The sequence below is a fragment of the Trichosurus vulpecula genome, chromosome 8 (assembly GCF_011100635.1).
Source record: "Trichosurus vulpecula isolate mTriVul1 chromosome 8, mTriVul1.pri, whole genome shotgun sequence".
Taxonomy (NCBI): domain Eukaryota; kingdom Metazoa; phylum Chordata; class Mammalia; order Diprotodontia; family Phalangeridae; genus Trichosurus; species Trichosurus vulpecula.
The window spans coordinates 128,649,966-128,664,998 of NC_050580.1; positions in this window are offsets into that span (position 1 = coordinate 128,649,966).

The following is a 15,033-nucleotide window of genomic DNA, read 5'->3' on the forward strand; positions in this document are numbered from 1 at the left end:
TAACCATCCAAACCAATTAGCAGGCACACACTGCATCAGCTAAGTAGAATGCAGTAAACACTGAAAGGCACAAGACCTCAAGCTCTGCCAGTTGTGAAACAAAAGATTAAATGAGCTCTGCAGCCCCATGTGGAGTGACTGATTCCTCCTTATGAAGGCAGCTGTAGAGCTCCACAAGTCTCTAGTTGTGTTTGATGTAGCCTTGAATTAAATTTCTACTCGGAAGTACCCACAGAATGTAATTTGATACACACACTTGAGGTTATTTATGTTTCACTTATTTGGACTCCAAATGACTTTTCAGGTGTGTGATATTGAATGTCTGGTGAGGGCTGTGGGCAGCCACGGGAGGAAAGACTGAATAGAAAGGCCTATGCCATTCTATCCCACTCCTCTGCCCCTACTGGGTTGGGAGTCAGAAAGCATGGATTCTAATTCTACCACTACCACGAATGAGTTGTATGACATAGGGCAAAACACTGTAATTTCTCAGGGTCATCTATTTATTCAATCTGTAAATTGAGTGATAATAATTGAAATAATAATTGAAATATTAGCAATAACAGTAAAAACAGACACTTCTGGAGGTCTTTAAGGTTTTAAAAAGGCCTTAACATACGTGATCTCATTTGATCCTCACAATTACCCTATGAGGTAGGTGCTAGTATTGTGCCCGTTTTAAAGATGGGGAAACTGAGGCTTCAAAAAGTTAAGTGACTTGTCCAATGTCACACAGCTGGTAAGGATCAGAGGCAGGATTTGCACTGAGTTATTTTTTTTCTGACTCCAAGCCCAATCATCTCTCCACTCTCCATTGTCCCACAGTCCCTGAAATGATTTCCGAGGTCTCATCTGGCTCTAACATGGCAGCTCTTGGTTTTTCTTGTTTTTCTTGCTCACATATACAGTACTTTGTAGTATGTGGTAGTGGGCAGAGGGTTGGCCTTGAAGTCAGAAATACCTTAATTTAAATTCTACCTTTGACTGATACTAATTGTCTGAAATCACTTAACCTTTCTGGGAGCCAGGCAAAGTTTTAAGACTCTAAGCTACAGAACTACAACTGACTCTCTGAAAAAAGAAATGTGCATTAAGACACACTTGGCAGTTTAATCTGACTTGTTAATATTTTTCTTATTGATATTTTAGAAAATAAAATAATAAATCAACCCTGATTTGTAGTGTTAACCAGTTTTGGAGGTGAAAATGCTCACGTACAAAATTTAACAATCTGCTCTTTCCAGCCAGCCGGAGCTGGCTCCAGCATGCCCCTGCATATAGATTCAATCACAAGTCTGTGCAAAAACAAAACAAAGCTTTTTTGTGATATCCATTCTTAACATTCCTAGATAGGTAAGACTTAGAAAGAATGGAACATGACCTGAACGGATAAGGCAGACAGGAGAATATAGAAGAAGACAGGGCTTACATATAAGATATTAATCATATGTCTATGAGCTGATTTGCTTTGTAAGGCTCTTAGTTTAAAAACCAGGCAATTCAGATCTGGGGAACAGTGACTGATTGAATGGCCTCCATTCATTAGTCCTGTGCTCTCTTGGTACCTACTGAATACATATATTGAACATTCATCTAATTCTCTTTTTCAATAGGGCTTGAGCACTGATTTCATTCAGGGAGAATTGATTGTTCTGAGCCATGTTTTTTACATTTTTTTTACCTTCTGTAAGAATTTGAATATTAAATCACTTGTATTTTAAAACAAAAAACAAAGTCTTCCTATTATTATGTCAAGCCCTTCTCTTAAATTTGTGTTAATGAATTTAACAACTTTATTTTTTTTTTGGTTAAAGTAGGCTGTTAAAGTAGGTTAAAGTAGGTTAAAGTAGGGACTATTGTTATCCCCTTTCTAACATTTTGGTGAATATTTTAATGATAATAATAACTGGCCTTTATATAATGCTTTAAGGTGTACAAATTTCTTTATATATGTGATCTCATTTGACCTTCACAACAATCATATAGAGGCTATTCTTATCCCCAGTTTAAGTTAGGTGACTTGCCCAGGGACATGTAGCACATACAGCTTAGGAAGGATTGGAACTCACACCTTCCTGACTATAAGGCTAGCACTCCCTTCTTTTTGTAGCCCTTGTTTGGTTGGTTATTGTCCTTGATGCTCAAAGAGGACCAAAATGACATCACTATGTTGAGATCAAGGCGCAGCGTGTTCGACTGTGGTCAGACCAGTATGAGCGTGGAAGGCTCTCCCACAGTTTGGACACAAATAGTTCATATGAACATTTGGAGTGGAGATGTCTCTAAATTTGCACATCCCATGTTTTCTTTGAGATACTGCAATTCTGCTTTGCTCGTACAGCATGGCATCTTCATTGATGAAAGCACACCATGCTGGGAAGTCCTATGCCAGTGTCTCTCATGTTTCACAATTGATTCCACGGTTCTTCACAGAGACCTTGAGAGTGTCCTTGTATCACCTCTTCTGACCTCTGTGTGAGGACTTGCCTTATGTGAGTTTTCCATAAAGTAGTTTTTTAGGCAAGTGTGTATTTGGCATTCAAATAACATGGCCAGCCTGTCAGAGTTACGCTCTGTGCTGTAGAATTTGAATCTTTGGCAGTTCAGCTTAGGAAAGGACCTCAGTGTCCTGTACCTTATCTTGATAGGTGATCTTCAGTTTTCTTAAGACAGTTCAAATGAAAGTGATTCAGTTTCCTGTCATGGTGCTGACATAGGTCCAGGCTTCACAGGCACACAACAATGAGGTCAGCACAGAAGCGTTGTGGATCTTCAGTGTGCTAGGCAGCCTGATACCTTTTCTCTCTTACACTTTCCTTCAGAGTCTCTCAAACATTGAGCTAGCTCCGGCAATGTATGCATCAATCTCATCTGTGTGTACATCCCTGAAAAATATACTGCCAAGATAAATGAACCTATCCCTGGCATTCAAAATCTCTCCATTTTCTGTAACCTACGGTTCCACATATGTATAGTGTTTTGCTGGCTGGTGGAGAACTTTTGTTTTCTTGATGTTATTTCTTAGGCCAAAATTAGCGTAAGCATCAGAGAAGGCATCTAGGCACTGGGTGCACAATTGTCTGTGAACAAAAAGTCATGCACCAACTTTCCCTCCACTTTAGTCTTGGCCTGTAGCCTTTTTAAGTTAAATAATTTACCACCAGTGTGGTAGCTGACCTTGGTGACATTTTGGTCCTTGCTGAAGGTATCTGATGACATTGCCAAAAACATCAGGCAAGGGAGCAAGCACACATCCCTGCTTACTCCATCAATGACTAGGAAAACATGAAAGCATCCATTATCCAGAACCTAAGCATGCTGTCACGGAACTGGCCCGTAATACTCATGAACTTCTCTGGACAACCAAATTTTGCTGTGATCTTCCTCACAACCAACAGCATCAAAGCTACCCAGAATTACAAGGTTGTCCTCTTTCAGCACATTGATGATGAGGGTCTCCAGGTATTCATAAAAATTTTCTTTGACCTTATCAGGGTTTGTCATGGTAGGAATATTCACACTGATGATGGTTGCATGGCACTTTCCTGCAAATGGCGATCACATTGTCATGAGCCAATTGTTTACTCCTTTTGGGAAGCATACAAACTTGTTGACTAGATTACTTTTGATTGTAAAACCTACATCAGCTTCACGGTGCTCCCTATTTCTGTGGACACTCCAGAAAAATATGCTTTCAGTTTTGACTTCAGTAAGCTGGCCTTCATTTGCTTTTGTTTCACTCAGACTGCTACTTGGATGTGATACCTGCTGAATTCTATTGCAACAAGAGCTGTTTGTCTTTCAAGTCTGCTAGATTTCATGTCCATAAGCATGAGCACATTCCATGTACCAACCATGAGTGGGAGCATCTTTATAAAAGTTTTTGTACTTTTTTGTGTTTTAGAAACACCCAGGAGGTGATCAGTATGTCCTTAAAAAAAGGCTGGTAAGACACCCAAGGGGCTGCTGAATCCTGCTACTGCTCCAGTCCAATGAGAAGATGACCCTATGGCCTGGGCCACCTGTGTGCAGGGTTGTGACTACAGCTCCCAGGTATCTACATCTGCTGCTTCATCGCTTGCCTGTTGCCACAGAACTTTGATGTGGGTAAAAATGGTAAAATGGCATAGATGATGTCTTTTGATTCATGCTTAAATTGGATTTAAGTAGGCAGAGTTGCATGAAGCTATTGGCTTCACCCTTTCTTCCACAGTCATCAAAGTCCATTGTCAAGACAAAAGTCAAGATGACTGGTGATGGCTTGGGATACAGTGGATGACCTTGGTATCTTTAATGCCTGACTAAACTCTAAGCTTCAGCTACCTTTATGGCCATTGGACCAAATTATTCTCATCTGCCCATTCTGCTGGGGGAAGTCTTCGCATGCTTTGGGTAGACACTCTCCCTCCCCCAACTCACCGACAAGTTTGAGACCCCTTGGTCACCCTCAAACTGGTTTACCCTGTCTACTGAAATGGTTTTACTGGTGTGTGGCAACTTCACATGCTACAGCTTCTTGGAGCAACAGTTGAGTTAATCAGGTGAACACCAAAGATGGAAAACAGCCCTGAAAAGGGCTTGGTAGACCTCATATCAGAGGTACTAGTCTTCCCTGAGTGCCTGTATTCCTCTGTATAGCACCTATCTATAGGTGGAGCAGTAAAAAGAATATCACTCCATCTATTGGTTCTAAATGTTTTGTAGGGATAAGAAGGCACCTGTGATTGTACTAATATAGAGAACATATAGGTTGGGACCTTTAATGTAATTTACTGTAAAATCAGTGGTTAAGTTCCTCCTTTACAGATCACTAGGGGTCTCTATTTTATTACATTAGTATTGGCATAATAACTATAAGGGATGGTCAGACAGAGTTTTGCTTTCTGGTTTTCACTCTATGAAATTGCCACTATGACCCAACCAGGTCAGAACTTGGGATTTGATCTATGACTAAAGTTCCAGAACAATGGAACTTTCTGGTAGCCTGAAAGGCAGGGGCAGCCCCAATCTGTCAAAGAACAAAGACATAGCAATCCAGGGAACTTTCATCAAACAGACATCCAGGCATTGGTAGTGAGTTGTTCCAAGCAGAGCTAGAAAATTGATTGATACTTTTAAGGTTCCAGAATAAATTTCTCAATCTCCATACTTTCCTGTACAAATTCAACAGAAAAAAAGTGATAACAAAAAACCAAAACCAAAAACCTTTTAGAATAATGTGAGAAGTGTGACAATATGGTCACAGCTTTACATTTATATTTCTCTAGTCCAGCACATGGGCCTCTTTATCTCCCTTGGGTTCCTTTGCTGGTAGTTACCATATGCTGCCCCCAAAGTCAAGGCCTGATAATCTGAACAACAGGTTTATACTGTACATATGTCGGTGATGAAAGATTAACATAATTTTCTGTTCACTTGATTACTTATCACTCCTTAATCTTAACCCTGGATTTTTTTCCACATTGCTTCTTCCCAATTTGCCCTAAATCTTTGCCTTAGAGTCAAGCCCTTCTTGGGATAGCTCTGAGATTTCACGCCAAGCTGGCATCAAAATGCCTCTAGGGGACTCTCCCCAGCTATGATAACTTGTGCTTAGGCTGGGACATGTAATTAAGGGCGCAGCCTGGTTTCCAGATCAGCTAAAAGATTTGAAATTCCTTCTATCTCTCTTTGATTCTCTTTTATATGTAGGACAGGAACTGGAAGAAAGAGATTACAGCCAAATGTCACATCATAAAATTCATAGCAGGAAACCTTGCCTTTGTTGGTGTAATTAGAAGAAAGTTTCCCATACAGTTCAGTATCCTTACACATTTGCTTTTTGAGAAAGACCATTCCATCAAGTATTTGAATTTATACACTGGACATGCTCTTTTCAGATCAGGGAGGACTTTAGCAACCAACTCATTAGTAGGATTTAATAAACACATCAGATCTAGTTATACATTGTGCTATTCTTGACAAAGACTCCTCCATCTCCTGTGCCTGTGCCCTCTCTCCTCACCTTTGCCACTTAGAGAACCTTGTTTCCTTCCAAGTTCTGTTCCAGCAACACCTTCTATATGGAGCACTTCTCTGGACTAGTGTCCATTATGTCTCCAAGAAATGTCATCATAAGGCAACTCATCACCCTGTAGGATTACGTAGGCCTTGGCACTCATACCTCATCAGTACCTTCTGCCCCCCTTCATTGAAGGACTTGAGGGCAGAGAAACAAACTCATCCCAAAGACTCCATTTTAAGAGGGCTCCCAGACAAGCTATCTCTTCATTTCCTACCTATACCCCTTTCTGCTGGACTCTTGCATGGTGGGGCCTCTCCTCTCTCTTCAGCTTTCTTTTCTGAGTGGTCTTATGTTATTAGATCATGAGCTCCTTGAAGAGCTCCCTCTCTTCTCTCTCCTCATTTCCCCATATGTATATCACCAATGCCTAGCACATAGTAGGTGCTTAATAAGTGTTTACTGACTATTGACTCTTCAAGCCTTTCCTGACTTCCACAGCTGCTACTATTTTCCTCCTCCCAAATTTACCTTGTGTTTATTCTATGTAGACTTATTTATGTATGTGTTGTTTCCTCAATCAAATGTAAGCTTTTTGAAGGCAGGGGTTATTTTATTTTTGTGTTTCTTTCCCCAGTACTCAAGCCTTAAACCCAATTCATTCTGGATCTCATGGATTGGACAACAATAGGTCCCTGTCCAAGCAGCACTTAATGGTTATTTTTTTGGGCCCTTCTGGTCAGAATGAATGTAAATAGTAACTATTTCTCTTTTGGCCATCCCTTGGCTCACTTCTTAAAGAAGCCTATTCACTGAATGGGCGATACCTCACTCAAAGTGAGAACCTGAAAAGACCTCAGGCTAAAAGGGTCAGTGTCTCACAATGCATCCTGGGCCCTCGTCAGTCATCCTGGTGAACATCAGGCCACTGGACTCAGCTGGCTCTGGGGAAGAAAGTGAGGCTGGTGACCTTGCATAGACCTCCCTCACTCAAATCAAAGTCAACTACAAATCATGCCATGATCTCTTTGATGTCATGGAGAATGAAGGACAAACACAACACAAGAACTTTTGTTTCCCAAATTCTCAGCCTCCTTAGCTTGCCTTTCTTTTACTACAAACTCCTTTTACCCACCTCTGGGTTGCCAAAGTAACCTCTCTTTCAAAAGTTTCATAGGCAGATAGTTGGTACTAAAACTTTTGAAATTTTGGAAATTTACCTATGTTGGTCTTAGGTATTGAGAATTGAGTGACTGGAGGAAATGGTATTTGTAGCAGAATGATGTGGCTTGCTGGGGATTTACTAGCATACAAAGCAAATTGTCCTGTACTGTAATTACAGTCATTTTCATAACATAGATGTCTTCCTTTCCCAGACCGATCACTTTCAACTGCCTAGTTAACACTTTGAATGGTGCTATAATTGCCAGAGCAGAATCTTTAAGGAGTTACCTACAGTGTAGATATGAATGGCTATTGCAACTTATTTGCTGATGCTTATTCTCCAAAAGAATTTTTTTTGTGTGACATTTGCATGTTAATGTGAATTGTTTTTAAGTTTTGCCAGACATGGGGAATGGAGAAAATAGTTTTAAGGACATTCAGAGCAGTGGAAGTTAGGGGGAAGGAGGGTAAATCCATATTTACATTAGGACAGGTGTACTGGCAAACAATACTCTTAGATGTTTGGCTATTTTTACATTGATGCAGGTAGATAAATTATATATGGAATTGTCAACTGGGTGAGACATGATAACTCTTTAACTTCAGTGTATGGGGAAAAATCTTATTTGCCCAATAATAATTCCAGTTTGCATCTGCCCAATATTGTCTGTATCGTTGCCCTGGGTACTTGCATGGACTTTTTGTTATTGTTGTTGCTCTTATAGAAACCAAGACGTAATCTAAATTCTGATGTTTCTAAGGAATACTTTGGTTGAGAATATAAGCAAAGGGACATCATCTTAAAGGGAATCCTCCATGACCAAACTCATTCTACCTTGTAAACCCAGAACTTTGATTCTGGGTCTCAAGGTACACAGGTATAATATTGAGGAAGCATAAAGAGTAGCAGTTTGGCTGAAAAAAAGATTCATGGGTTTTAGTGGACTTTAAGTTCAGTCTAAGTGAATAGAGTGATATGGAAGCTTAGGATGCACTAAAAGAGGCACAGTATCTAGTACTGGGGTGGTGCTAGATGCTAGATTTGCTTGGATCAGGCCACATCTGAAGTAGTGCTTACAGTTGTGGACAATCCATTTTAGGAAGGACATTGACAAGTTGGAGAGCATCTTGGATGGTGATGATGGTGATTCCATATGAGTATCAGTTGAAGGAACTTGGGATATTTATCATGGCAAAGAGGAAACTTAGCCTGGATATGATAACAGTCTTCAAATATTCTAAAAGCTGTCACAGAGAGGAGAGATTAGCCATGTTTTGCTTGTTCCTAGATGCCATAATGATGAACAATATATGGAAGTTCTGAAGAGGAAAACTGAGAGATAAAGTAAGGAAAAATTTCTTAACAGTTTAAGCCATCCATAAAGGAAATGAACGACATTAGTATGTAGTGTGTTGGGGGTCCCTGACCAACAAGGATCCCAATCTCAGTACGCCGTGATGAGGCAGGAGTCAGGGAAGACACAACTCTGATTTATTGGGAGGCATCATCCAGTTTTATAGGGTTTTGCACTACATGAGCAGAAGCAGGTGTTCAAGGGGTAAGGGGATGACAGCATGGGAAGATCAATATCGGGTGGGAAGAATCTGGATTGTTGTAAACTATGGTTCCTACAAGCGTATGGGAAAATTAGGGCTGTAGTAAGGTAGTTACCATGGGAGTATGGGAACAAAAGGGGGGTGCTGTCCTACAGTATCTACGGAGGCATGGGAAGGCTCAGGCATGTAGCCAGCTGATATCAGAGCTGTATGAGCTATGTGAGGCACGGGGAAGGATGCCCTTGTAAAGTATCAAAGATGTTCCAGTAAGTAAAGTATCAAAGCATTGTTGTGTTAGGCACTGGTTCAAGAGCATTAGGTAGTGGCCAGCTGGGTTCCTCCTTCTGGGCTTGTGAGTCCCTGGTGAATGGACTCTGCCTGCATGAGAAAGGATGGCTACGAGAGCGGGAGGGGGGCTGTTAGGGACGGAAGTCCTTCCTCCGGGCGCCTACCGTTCCAACTCCTACTAAGCCTGTCTGGTTTTACCCAGGAAACAGGCCAACCACTAGAGTCTGAGCAGCCCTGAGGTTGGCACCAACTCCCTACAGTAGTGGGCTCCACCTTCCTTGAGGTCTTTAAGAAAGGGTTAGATGAATACTTTGAGTATGTTGTCGTGGGAATTCTTGTTTAGGTACTGGTTGGATTAGGTAGTCTGTGAGATCCCTCTAACACTGGAGCTCTGTGATGGTGAGAAACACTTCTCATGTTTTATTGAATCTTATAATAAAGTAAGAGTAGGATTATTTAACTTTCTTTCACTTTTTTCCCTTGAAGACCCCATAAAGATGGTAGACTACATTTCTGTCTCCCTTTAGGGCTTAGGAGAGGATTTGGTTCTAGGACTGATTGATGGAGCTTATAAAATGACTTGAGGGCAGAATGTCCCTGTGTTCTGCTTCAAACAACATCTATCATGCTGTGAGGGCTCATTAAATGTTGAATACAAATAACCCTACGGTGGATTCTTCCTGATAGACCATTGATATAAATCTTGTGGACTAAAGGGATGATCTCATAGCATATCCAAATATGCAATCACGTATTCTTTTTGATATTGGGGTTCTATGCTGTGGTCAAATGTTTAAGTTTTTAATCCAGTTCAAAAAGCATTTGTTAAGGACCTACTATGTATAAGGTATTGTAATAGGCAAAACCAGAGATGAAAAAAGGCACCAAAACTAGATGAGTGAAAATTGTTTCTTGGTGGTGGCAGAATAGTGCTACACACAACACTAAAAAGCAGTCGAATTCTGTTGTAATCAGCAACCTTGGTCCTAGAGAACAAATGGGGAAGCATGCTTTCCTCTTCACAGTAAAAGGTGGGGACTATGGATGGGAAATGTAACACATATTGTGGGGCATAGTTTTTCTCTTCTTACAAGAAAGAGTTCAGTGCTGATGGTAGGAGTTAAGTAGAGATGACTATGAGAAAAAGCAAAAGACAATGATATAGCTTTCAAAATAAGAGGTATTGCACACCATGTTTTTCCTTTTTTGCTGTCAGGAATAAAAGAAAGAAAATTAAAACTTTTTGAAGTTTTATTAAAATTTATCCATAAACTGTCCTATAAAAAAGCTAAAGTTGGTAGTTGGGGGTGATGGTGGGGGCTCTGATTCTTCCTAGCTTTGTGACCTTAGGCAACCTACTTTATATCTTGGGCCATCAGTTTCTTCATCTGTAAGATGAAGGCTTTGGACTTGATTAATTCTAAGGTCTCTTCCATTTACTCTTCCTTTTGGTAGGAAGTGATTCTAGGAGTAGAGAAAAGATGGAAACAAAATGGGGCCAAAAGGCTATTTGAAGACTGGAAATGTGTAGGTATAGTTTCCACTGTTACTCAGGAGAGGGCAGGTTTGATGGGTATCTTATCTTTCTGGCTTGTTTTTTGTCTTGACTCAGAAATTGGCACTTGATATCAGGATAGCACATGGAAAAATCAGACATTCTGGTCCTTGCCAAATTCAGTGTGAATTCCATCACTGAACAACAAGTAGCAGCTTGTATTGTGAAGGGAACAGATCTGAAAAATTCCAACTGTCTCCTTAGCACCTGAAACAGGGTTCAACTTGCTTCTTCATGAAAATACATGGCCAAGACAATAAGATACTGTTAAATGCATATGGGAGTACAGACTTCTGAGTTTGAACTTTCAGCTCCAAAGCTTCATATACATGTCATGATACAAGAACAAAGAGTAATAGTTTTCTTTTCTGCTTTTCTGAGATGATATTCTTGGCACATGTTTCTTTTTTAAATAAATTTATTATTTTTAGCATTTGTTTAAAAATTTTTTTTGAGTTCTGAATTCTTTCTCTCCCTCCCTGACCATCCCTCACCCATTGAGAAGGCAAGCAATATGTCAATTACACATGTGGAATCTTGCAAAACATTATTTCCACATTAACATGGTATATGTTTCAGTGAGTGGCCTTGTAAATACATTTCCTCAACTAGGAACTGCTAAGAAAGTTAGAATAGTGGAGCTCCATTGGTACTGTTCTTCAATATACAGCTCTGGATTCTTTAGGGCTCTGGTTCAGATTAAAGGGACTTTTGAACATTAAATATCTTATAGGTAGCTTGTTTTTGCCATAACCCAACTAGAGAATTGGGAATGTATTGAGCTCTAATCACAAAACTATCAAGAACCAATTCTTGTATCTGGGAGAAATAGAATTGAATTCTAAAATTATGGAATGATCTTAAATGTTAACACAATCCAAATGGCAATACATAGAGTTGGCTTTTGCCAACTAGAAAAGAAGCAAGTTTTACTTGTAAAGTAACATTAAATAGATTCTGGAGGTAAAGGAGAAGGAAGCAAGATACAGATTATATCCTGTGGATGCAACTAACCTCAGTATTCACTTTACAGGCTGCCCATGTGGACTACCTATGGCAGTTAGAGACTAGAAAAACAAGTCCTTAGTAGTGGTGGTGTATTTTAGACTGGCATTCTCACATACATGCATTCTAGATTGACTATTTTGATCATCATGCTAGTCCCCTGAAAATATTGATTCCTTTAAAAATAATCTATTCAATTAAAAACACATTTATTGATCTCCTACTTTGTGCATGGCCAGCCACTGGGGATACAAAGACAAAAAAGAAATAGCCTGGACCCTGCCTTTGAGAAGCTTACATTCTCCTGAATTAATACAACATGTATATATAACAGTAAGTATAAGTTTGAGGAAGGAGAAAGCATCAACTTGGTGATATTGAGGGAGGTCTCACAGAAGAGAGAACTCAGTTGAATATTTTAGGAAGATAAGGATTCTAAGAGGCTGAGGTAAATGGGGACTACATTCCAGCTTTTGTGTGTGTGTGTGGTTGGCTTCTGAATATGCATGGAGGTAACAGAATGTAAAATTCGGGAAATAGGCATTAATTTGGCTCAATATTAGAATGTGTCAAGAGGAGTAACGTGAAATAAAGTTAGTTTGTTAAGAAGCCTAGCTGAAGAATCACTATTTTATATAAGAGGCAGAAGGATTCCCCTGAACATTTTTGAGGAGGGATGTGATGTTAATCTAACACATGATTTAGTATGATTATTTTGGTATTAAAGTTATTAAACCATAAGGGTCTTCAGTTTCCACATCTGTAAAATGCATAGGTAGGACTAAATGATTTCCAAGGTCACTTCTAGCTTTGTCCTATGATCCTTTGGTTAATCTTTATAGGGGACAGACTGAAAGCATAGGGACTGATAGGAAGGAGGGTATCAGCTGCATGGAATGAAGAGGGAAGATGAGAGAATTGCTGTGGCTTCTTATAGTTGACCAATTATTGGAATTACTTGTTCATAGCAGGAAGGTTGATTGAGGTCTGTGTATAACTTGGATTTCATTTTAAATGCAGTTTCTAGGTAACTTTATATTCTTGTAAGGGGTGGCCATTGTCATGGTCATTTGCCCTAGGCAAAAATTTGTCTTCAAGGATCAATAATTTTCTTTTCTTTCTCTTTCTCATTATTCTCCCCATTTCTTCCCTTATCTCTTCCTTTACTCTCACCTGCAGAGGCCCAGTGTCTTTCTGTGTTTTCCTGATTATGCAAGCATTTTATTTGTGACTTTCAATCATTAAGACCCATTGGGAACAGGAAAAATGGTGATTCTAAGCATTTTTTGAAAGCTAGCATGGAAAGTGATTTTGGACAAAGGGGCCTTTAATGTCCCTATTTTTTTTTCTTTTTACAATTTTTGCTTATTGGCTTCTCCATTACCTTAGTTTAGGACTCAAAGCGGCTCACTGGGAGGAGTAATCAGCCTCTTCTGCTTACTTTCCCCACCATTTAGCAGTAAACACTTTCAAAATGGATGATTTTGTCATCTGGCCATGCCAGAGAAATGAAAGACAAACCATGGACAAAATGATGTATCTGGAGCCATATTTATCAAAAGATAAAGAGTCACTATGCTTTGGATGATGAGGCTAAGAACCTGGTTGTTGGTTTTTCTCAGTAATTCTCTGTGTGAGACATAGCTTCATCCAGCTTGTGGGATTCCTAAACTGAATGCCAAGTGGTGACCCAGACCCTGTGAAGAACAAATGTTTGGAACTGGTTTGTGGGATGATAGGAAAAAAAAAAGATTATCCAGCTTTCCTCTTAGATAAAGAAAAAGTCACAGTGGTCTATTTTGTTCTTATTTGTTTTCCCGTGTACAAAATGTATGCCTTGTGGGGACTGTGGTCACAGGTCAAACTTTCTTTTTTTTATAATTAAGATTTTTTATTTTTAGTTTACAACACTGAGTTCCACATAACTTTGAGTTCCAGATTTTCTTCCTCCCCCTCCCCCCACTCCCTCCCCAAGCCAGCATAGAATCCAATATAACTTCTACATAACAGGTCAAACTTTCACTTGGAAATCTGAGATAGTGAAGTCAAAAGGACTATTGAAACATTTAACAGAAACAAAATATTGAAGTGATTCAATAATGTGATTTCTAATTCTCCTAAAATAATTGATTATAAAAGGGAAATATAAGTTGGTTTTCTTTCTCCTTTAGTGCTTCCACAATGAGAAGGGTTTGGTCAAAAAAAAAATCAGACCTTTTCACTGCTCCCCAGATCAAAATAACTATTTAAACATGAGAGGCAGACAGCAGTGGAAGGAAAAGGAAACTCTTGAGTAAGGCATTAGATATGGAAGCAGGAGTGAATGAATGAAGACACCTTTGTTGAAAGATGTTCCAATATTCCTATGTAAGCAGATTATACAAAAAAAGTGTTTTCTTTTTTAACACAGATATCAAGTTCTGATGTCCCTATTTCAGTTTTTAAAAAATAAAAACAAGTCTGTTTAAAAAAACCCTCTTTTTTGAATGCAGTGGTTTTTGTTTGCTAAGCTGGAATATTCATGTTAAATACTTTCTCAGAGGAAAAAGGGAAAGTGGAATTTATACAGTTTTGAAATATTTTATCTCTTGCTAATAATTCTATGTCTTTAATAAGTGATGCTACCCTTATTAAAATGTTTCATAATCTTATTTTATTAATTGATAGAACTAATACTTTGAGGGAGCATCATCTGCATTTCTATCTGTACAAAGTCACAGTTGCAAACAAAGGACTTGAGAAAAAACAAAGCCCTGAAAATTCAGCAGGAAATAGGATTTGAATTATTTGTTAATGTATAATTATTTCTCATAATCAAAAGCGGTTTCCTTATGGATGGTGGGATTTGGTTTGAATTGCTTAATGAGAGGAATAGGGCCACTGACCGATCTGATGGAGAAAGGGAGATAGGGTGGGAGGAAGAAAGGGAGAGAAGATACTATGTGCCATATGCCAAGAGTTGTATATACAAATACATACCAGAAAAAAGCACCTGTCCTCAAGGAGCTTACAATCAGCTAGGGAAGACAACAAATAAAAGGGTTTCTGAAAGTGGGGAGAATATACTCTCATGGTTGCGTGGTCTGGAGGTGGCTGGGAACTTAGGTAAAGGCCTGGATTTGGATAACATAAGGTGGAAGGTCTATCAGATAGAGCCCATGTGATTCCAGGGGGTAGACTCCAAGTTTCTGGTAGATATGAGATTGAGATACAGAAACGAGTGGAGGTTGATTTATGAAAATTGTCCTGTGTGTGAGGCATTATGCTAAGCACTAGGGATACAAAGACAATAGTAAAATAACACCTGCCTTTAAGGAAATTACACTCTAATTGGGGTGGGGGGATACAATAGGCCCATATTTTAGTACATATAAAGCAGGTACAAGGTAATTATGGAGGGAAGTTGCTAGGAATTGGGGCAAACCAGGCTTCATGAAGAAGGTGGGTTTGGGCTCATTTCTGA